The 9,031-nt window shown below is 36.6% G+C and overlaps 1 pseudogene; it reads left to right on the top strand.

Moving 5' to 3' along the window:
• Nucleotides 1-5,868: 5,868 nt before the first annotated feature.
• Nucleotides 5,869-7,745, top strand: LOC137721921 (serine/threonine-protein kinase BLUS1 pseudogene; annotated as a pseudogene).
• The last annotated feature ends 1,286 nt before the right edge of the window (nt 7,746-9,031 follow it).

Genomic DNA, 9,031 nt, shown 5'->3' with positions numbered 1-9,031 from the left:
GCTTGGGGTTTTCTGGGTTTCTAGGTTTGCGCATGTTTGCTTACATTCCAAAAACCCGGTGAGGGTTCGAAGAGTGGAGAGAGAGGACTCTGTTTTTCTTGCAGTTTAGAGATTGAAGATGCAAAGAATTGCAGTTATGGGAGGGATGTTTTTTGTGGCGCCACCAGTAGCACCGTCACAATTGGTTATGATTCTTGGGGCTAAAAAATAGGGTCTTGGGTTACAGAAGCTTGGAGATTAAATGACTAATAAGGCTAATTAATTTGGACTTCATGAAACTTAAAAATTGTAATGTGTAGTTGTAATCTAAGCTATCACAAACTGGTGGGCATCTTTTATTCTTTCCAAAATCCAAAAAAATTAAAAAGCCCACCAATTTGGGCTTGAACTGTAAAAAATAAAATAAAATAAAATTGGGCCCAATCCCAAACCGGCCCAAAATTCCGAAAAACTTTCGAGCATCCTAAAATTGGGGAATTCCAAAAATTCGGTCCAGTTTCGGGTTGTAAAATTCCATCCCAAAAATTATTAGTTTAGAATTTGGGCTTTGGGTTTCGGTTCAAGATCCCAACTCGAACCATCCCTACGTGTCACCCACCTTGAATTCAACGAAATTTTCATCATAAAATCCGTTGTCAAAGTCAAGCCATTTGATCTTCAAGCGACGACCCTAATTTGCTAAACACTCTTGACGGGCTTTGCGCTAAACCTCGATCAGACGACTAAGATATTTTAAGACTCTAAGATGACCCGGAAGAATGAGACCGACTGGCTGAGCGATTAAGTTTTCCTCTTTGTGAGGTTAACTTTTGACTTGCATCGACTGCACAATACTACCAGTTCATCCAACTCACTTTAAGCCTAACTGGCGAATTTCACCTAGGTATGGGAAATTGGCACAGGCTGTTGTGGAGGAACGTTGTGATAGATGAGATGGTATTTTAGCCTTGGCTGAGGACTCTTCTTGGGTCTATGAGTCACTGTTGGGGAAGGATCAATCATCGACTTTGGCCGTTTTTCTTACGCACGTAGTCGTTGCCCATATCGACTGTCGTGGTTGGGAAATGATCGGTGTCAACCAATATCTGCACCTTTTCAGGGCATTTAAACTTGCCTTTATTGATCCAATCTTAGATAGCATCGCGCAACACGATGTGGGTTTGAAGGCTCTACGGCGGAAAAGTGTATAAACTGCAAAGCAAGCTCCACATAAAGCTCCTCAACCAGGTAGCCCCAACCCCATTTTCTTTCACAAGGGATAAGTAGTAACTTGTAAAGCTAAACTTTTGACATAAGACTAAATATGATAAAGCCAAATTCTAAAATATCAGAGCTAATCTGTTTGAATTGTAAAGTCAATTAAGTAGAAACGAGGCTACCAACTTCAGTTGTAACTTGTGAGCATGTTTGTTAGTGCCCTTATATTCTAACTTTCAATTACGTTAGCAAAAATAAGAAATTCAAAGATAATATCTATTCAAGTAAACAATGGTTCACACAGAAGTAGGAGGTAATAGAAATCCTTACAACCAAACCAACCATTAGTGTGAAATATTCAATCAAGAGTAACAAGAAAATGCAATTTTAGAACAAGTCACAAAACCCCATTTGCATAAATCACAACAAGATGGAGAGAAATGTTGTCTCTCTCTCTCTCTCTCTCTCTGTCACCATTCAACGACGCTGGAAATGTGAAGGCCCATGTGGAGTGTAAACGAGATGGATGATCCAACCAAAGTGAGAGGAATATGACTATCCTAGTATTAAGTGGCAATAGAAAATAATCAAAGAAAAAAAACGCGAAGGGCAACAGGATGTGTTTTAGCCGTTAAGATTTGATTATTCTAACTGTTTAGATTTTCTTTTAGTCTCAACTGTTTATTCCATATACCACTCATGAAGTCATGATAAATATTATTGAAGAAAGATTGCTAAATTGTACGTAAATTGTATTTTTTATAATATATACAATGATGTATTTACATTAAGGAATGAGAGAATAAAGTTGTTATGAGTTTGTTATTTCTGAATAAGAACTTAAGACTTCTTAATTATAAGTAAAAATAAGTACACAAAATCGTAGTACTATGTGGCATTTATATCTATGATTAAAGTTTGTAACTATTTGGGCTCATTCCCCATTTTTTCTATTGTCACTAGGCCTGGCAATTTCTGACACGACCCGATAACCCGACACGACACGACATGAAATTAACAGGTGTTTGGGTCGACACGATAACGAATCGGGTCGTTATCGGGTAACCCGATAAGCACCTGTTAAGATAACGGGTTGGTTCGGGTATACACGTGGGTAACACGATACACGATAAGCAGAATATTATTTTTATAATTTTAATACCCTAAAAAAATACTGTAATAATTATATACATTAATTTTACAATTTTATACCCCTAAAAATTATAATATATATATATATATATATATATATATTAAATTAACTATAAAATTTATAATAATTATAATAATTATATATACTATAATAATTATACCCCCAAAATATTAAGTCTATCTATAATAATTATATATATATATATATATATATATTAAATTTTATAAAAACTATAATAATTATTAATTATTAATTTAATATGCATGATGCATTGCATGATTTTGCATCCATTGAAATTTGATGTGATTTCTTTCCATTCAAATTTCAATAATCAATTTCTTGCCGTTGCCAACTTGCCGCCCTTTTTGAAAAAAAAAATGGAGGGAAAATGAAAATGTTAAGAAAAGTTGAAAATAAAACAAAAAAGTGAGGGAATTAGGGAAAGATGTTGGAGGGAAAAGTGAAAATGATAAGAAAAAGTTGAAAAGGAAACAAAAAAGAGAGGGGAAAATGAAAATTAATAGAAGTGGTGAGAAATTTTTTTTTTTTTTTTTTTTAAGTTATTAACTTTTTATCACACACATGACTGTCATGACATATCTCACTATTTTTATGATGACACACGTGACATGTGATGTATGTACTATTCCGTGTACCAGTCAATTATAATTTATACATACAAAATAAATAGATTTAAATCTACTTAATAAATATATATATACACACACACACACACACACGGAACTTGATTGATGGCATACGAATTCTCCAAAACTAATTTCAACGATCCCAACCGTCAAACTTGTTTGTATATGCTTTGAGATCACATCAACAAAAAATCACAAAAAATATACATTCAGAGATCAAGTAACGGGACAAAACTTTTCAACGGTTATAAACGAAAAATCACGATTTAACGGTTATTTTAACTCCGATTTTGATGATTTTTTATAACTACACTCCTTGACCCTATATGAATACAATGAATGAATTCGATCTTCAATTTAAAATATTTACACAAGTGGATACCACAAAATCTTATGTTATACTTAATGAAAGTATAAATAAACTCTAAGTGTTAGTCAATCTATCGTTTTACGAATTCTCCAAAACTAATTTCAACGATCCAAACCATCAAAATTGTTTGTATATGCTTGGAGATCACATCAGCAAAAAATCACAAAAACAAAACATTCAGAGATCAAATAACGGGACAAAGCTTTTCAACGGTTATAAACGAAAAATCACGATTTAACGGTTATTTTAACTCCGATTTTGATGATTTTTTATAACTACACTCATTGACCCTATATGAATACAATGAATGAATTCGATCTTCAATTTAAAATATTTACACAAGTGGATACCACAAAATCTTATGTTATACTTAATGAAAGTATAAATAAACTCTAAGTGTTAGTCAATCTATCGTTTTACGAATTCACCAAAACTAATTTCAACGATCCAAACCGTCAAAATTATTTGTATATGCTTGGAGATCACATCAGCAAAAAATCACAAAAAAAAAAAACATTCAAAGATCAAGTAACGGGACAAAGCTTTTCAACGGTTATAAACGAAAAATCACGATTCGATTATTTTAACTCCGATTTTGATGATTTTTTATAACTACACTCCTTGACCCTATATGAATACAATGAATGAATTCGATCTTCAATTTAAAATATTTACACAAGTGGATACCACAAAATCTTATGTTATACTTAATAAAAGTATAAATAAACTCTAAGTGTTAGTCAATCTATCGTTTTATGAATTCTCCAAAACTAATTTCAACGATCCAAACCATCAAAATTGTTTGTATATGCTTGGACATCACATCAGCAAAAAATCACAAAAAAAAAAACATTTAGAGATCAAGTGACGGACAAAGCTTTTCAACGGTTATAAACGAAAAATCACGATTTAACGGTTATTTTAACTCCGATTTTGATGATTTTTTATAACTACACTCCTTGACCCTATATGAATACAATGAATGAATTCGATCTTCAATTTAAAATATTTACACAAGTGGATACCACAAAATCTTATGTTATACTTAATAAAAGTATAAATAAACTCTAAGTGTTAGTCAATCTATCGTTTTATGAATTCTCCAAAACTAATTTCAACGATCCAAACCGTCAAAATTGTTTGTATATGCTTGGATTTTCGAGTGTAGATATAGTACTTGAACGAGAAATGTTTTAATGTTTTGAAGTAATATTTATGTGGCAATGTGTGGTATGTGCAAATTTAAAAAAATATATATTTTTCTTAACGGGTCATAACGGGTCGGGTCACTTTACCCGTTGGGTAAAGTGACACGACCTGTTAAGGACCCGTTAAGATAACGGGTGTGACACGACACGACCCGTTAAGATAACAGGTGTTATACGAAAATGACACGAACACGATAGACACGACCCGTTTGCCAGGCCTAATTGTCACTTTCTTGTTTTATATTTGGTCATGGTAATCACATTTCTTTATCTGAACCAAGTAATGAAACTGAGTTATGGATTAAGACAAATAAAGATGAAGTACTCGTTATGTGCTAAGCGATTAGTTATTAATCCTATCTTTAATTCTTTTGAAGATTTTCCTTGCCATGAGTAAATGAGCATGAAAAAGTTGTAGTTAGCAGCTCAGGTCTTCTCGAGGGTTGAATTGCACGTGGAACGAAAGTGGGCCTCGCCAATATCATGAGGGCACTTTTTCTCTCCTTTGTGAATTATTTCTCAATTTCTTAATAATCCTTATGGAAACACTAGTAATGTTCTTAGCATTGATGATAGAGTTGTGCCTTATCATAGTGACAAAATTTCAAATATAATTACAAAATTATAATTATGTTTATTTTTTTGTTTAATATTCAAATTCACATTTTACAAAAAGTAATGCTAGGTAGACCAATTTTTTAGACCAAATTTGCAAATCATATCCATATGATACGTCACCAACAGAAAATAAGCACGTTAATCTACACTTATATAATAATTCAATCATCACATCATATGGTTTACAAAACTTGGTCTCTCTAGTATTGCCAACAACTTTTTTTATGATTTTATAGGACTTACTTGATTTTAATTACATCTTAGAGAATGATTGATTTCAATATGATAGTAGGTTGGTCTTGTTATTGGACTTGCAGGTCTCAATACATATTTTGTTTGTATATCGTATCCTTATAGTCATTTCGAAATATTTATACGAGGCACTCACAACAGGACTAACCATTCGAGATTAGATCAAATGAGCAGATGGGCTTGCCTCATATGTGGGCATCATGCCTTGCCTCCCAAGACATTGCTGAGATGGCAAATAACAGAAAACGAACTAACTGTATTACTATCTTAACCAACCTCACCCAATCCTAATCACCAAAATCGCCTCACGACAGAATGTTGATGATTCTGCTAATTAACAAAATCTAGGGGCAAAAGTTGAAACTTCTCTTATTATATAAGTAAATAAAAGCAGAGCAGTACACACCCACACATTCTCATGCATCGTCGTCTTCCTCCCAAAGCCTCAACCTTTCACAAGAATTAGTATTGCAGAAACCCTACATTCATCAACTCCATCAAAACCCATTTCCCCGAAATCCAAGTAACCCACTTTCGTTCTTCAAGATTTCATCTTTGTTGTCTCCAATGGCGACTTCTTCCTCCCACCAAGATAACCCACAAAAGGTCCAATTCCCGTTGGACTCCGCCGCATACAAAGACCTCCAAGAAATCGGCTCTGGCGACAAGGTCGTCGTCTACAAGGCCGTCTGCGTCCCCATGAACTCTGCAATCGTGGCAATCAAGTCCGTTGACCTCAATCAAGCCACGGCCGATTTCGAGGTCAAGCTACGCGATACCAAGACTCTGTCTCTTTCCCACCCCAACATTCTCAGCGACCATTGCTCCTTCACCACCGCCGACCGCCGTCTCTGGGTGGTTATGCCGTTCATGGCCTTCGGCTCTCTAATCTCCTCCTCTGCTTTCCCGGAAGGATTACCAGAGCCCTGCCTTGCTGTTGTCCTGGAAGAGACGCTAAACGCCATGTCGTATCTCCATGGTCAGGAACACGTCCACGGCGACATCAAACCCGGAAACATCTTGGTTGACTCTGATGGGTCTGTTAAGCTCGCCGACTTCGGGGTCTCTGCTTCTTTCTACGGCGCCGATCATTCAACCGGGGCAAACGACACTTCTGCAACGCCGTATTGGGTTGCACCCAACGGAGGTGGATGCAAGGCGGATATCTGGGCTTTTGGGATCACGGCGCTGGAATTGGCTCTCGGCGGCCCTCCCGTGTCTGACCTGCCGCCGTTTTTAGAGTCGCAGATTCTGAAGGTCAAGAACAGGTTCCCGTTTTCCGATTACAAAAACATCATCAAAGATTTCAAGAACAAGAAGTACTCTGCGGATTTCAAGGACTTGGTGGGTTCTTGCCTTGATCGGGACCCGGAAAAGAGGCCGGCGGCGGAGACGCTGCTGAAGCACTCGTTTTTCCACAACTACAGTGGCAAGGATTTTCTGGTGGGGACTGTGCTTCCGCATTTGGAGAGCGTTGAGGAGAGGTTCAAGAAAAGAAACAGTGGTTTGGGTGAATTGTTGGGCAAGGAAAAATGTGGAGAACTAAGGGCTGAGAATATGGGGTTTAGCGGATGGAATTTCAATGAGGACGATTTTGTTTTCAACCCGGTATTTTCCACTGGCGGCGGCAAATCCCCGCTGTCAATGTTTGCAACGAGGTTGACAACGCAATTACAGATTGTGGTGATCATTATTCGTCTGTTGACGGAAGTAGTTGAGGTGAGCACGCGGGATCAAGTAGAGATTCAGAGGCTGAAAGGTGAGTTGGAGAACAAGAAGGAAGATATTTTGCAGTTCCAGGATAACTTGGAGAGGTTTGTTTTGGACCTGGCTATTCCAGCTGCGTCGTCTTCTACTTCCAGCTTTCCGGCCGAGTCTTCCAACCGCGGCAATGCATGGCTGGTGGAATTGCGGGAAATTGCACGAAAATTGGACGAGCAGATGGAGAATGTGAAGAGTATTATTGGTCAGTTGGGACAAACAGGAGAGGTTCAGATGCTGAAGAGTGAGTTGGAGTCTGAGTACGACATATGTGTGAACTTTCAGGTAGAGTTGGAGGTGATCATGCAAAGGCTGTACACTGATGAAAGTGATTAGTAAGATTTTTCCAGGAAACTGCATTTGCAGAGGGTTTGCTTTTTGAAAAAATGGTGAACCTTTTGGATACTTTTTCTTGGTTAGGAGAGAGAATTGAGTTTTAGAGCATTAATATTCAAGTGTTCAGATTCTGATTACATAATTTGGGACTTGTCATTTGTAAAGAAGCGAAGAATTAATGATCATTTGATGTTGGATTGATAGTTACTGTAATTTTCTTCCCATACTCTTTTGCTAACATTGTGAGAGAGAGAGAGAGAGAGAGAGAGAGAGAGATTGATTTTATTCAGAATGTGGAAACTCATAATAATTATACTAGGAATGATATACAAAATGAGTTGATACAAATTTTAGCGCTTCAGAAGGGGTGAGCATGTGTAACCAACTAATTAAGAGCATTTACCTCTAGAACAAAAGTCCTAAGTTCAATTTATTCCCTCCCCTACTATCGTTTGTATAAAATGAAAAACTCTGATCGTACAAAATCATTGAAACTTGACATATACGGTTCTCCATACGATTTGATAAAAAAAGCTCCCCATATGCAAGCCATCAACAATCACAGAGCCAACTTCCGAAATTTGAGACGTGCTTTGTCATAGTTCTTTCTTTTTGGTCCAAACCATGACGAGGGAGAAGCCCATCAAAGACATGATTTAATTGGTATAAAAAGAAAACAAAATTGGCATATAAGCCCAGATATTGACTCACAGAAATTGCCGGTGGCACTCCTACAAGCGCATCTTAGAAAAATCTATTTGCAACGGGAAGGGCCAGAAGACTGCTTTGCATTCCTGCAATGAGCAACAAAACGGTTAGTTCAAAATTGGACATAATACTCCCACCATCCATACAGGTTAGTTTCGTTGCTTTGGAAACAAGTAATAATTTTGAGCCTCTACCAATTTACGTGCTTCTGTTCATTAACAATATGGGCAGTAATATATACATTAATGAACTTTTGCAAAAATTTTAGCTAAATTAGTAGAGGTGTGTGCCATTGTCACAGTTTTTTTCCATGATGTCGTATCTAACTGCGCATATAAGCCAGTTCGGAAGAAGGAATTACTATAACAATAGGCAAAAGCTCAAGGAGCTACAACGTTAGAGCACTTATCCTCCCACACCTAAAGTAAACCACATTCTTAAATGGTTATTGGATTTAGTTCCTTTAAATAGACACTTTTTTGGCCAACAGAAGATAGAAAAAGTAGACACCTTCCTTGACAATTCCCTTTGTGACAATCAGTCTCATTTTCGAACAGAGGTCATGATGATGATCAACATCTAACCATGTTTAAAATCATGATGACTGCTAGCATTAATCGCTCATGCATACAAGCTAACATAATTGTAGAACCGATGAGTTCTAATTGGATTCTGCTCCTTGTTCATGTATCTTCTTTTGGTGAGCTGTTTTTCAAAGTACCTAGCTTTAAGAATCACACAAACCTGACAAGTAGGCCTTGGAACCAAAACTTGGTATGTA

Source organism: Pyrus communis, chromosome 4, assembly GCF_041283825.1.
Source record: "Pyrus communis isolate YQ-2024b chromosome 4, ASM4128382v1, whole genome shotgun sequence".
Taxonomy (NCBI): Eukaryota; Viridiplantae; Streptophyta; class Magnoliopsida; order Rosales; family Rosaceae; genus Pyrus; species Pyrus communis.
Note: the sequence above shows the minus strand (reverse complement) of the source record. Positions and strands in the feature narration are given on the sequence as shown.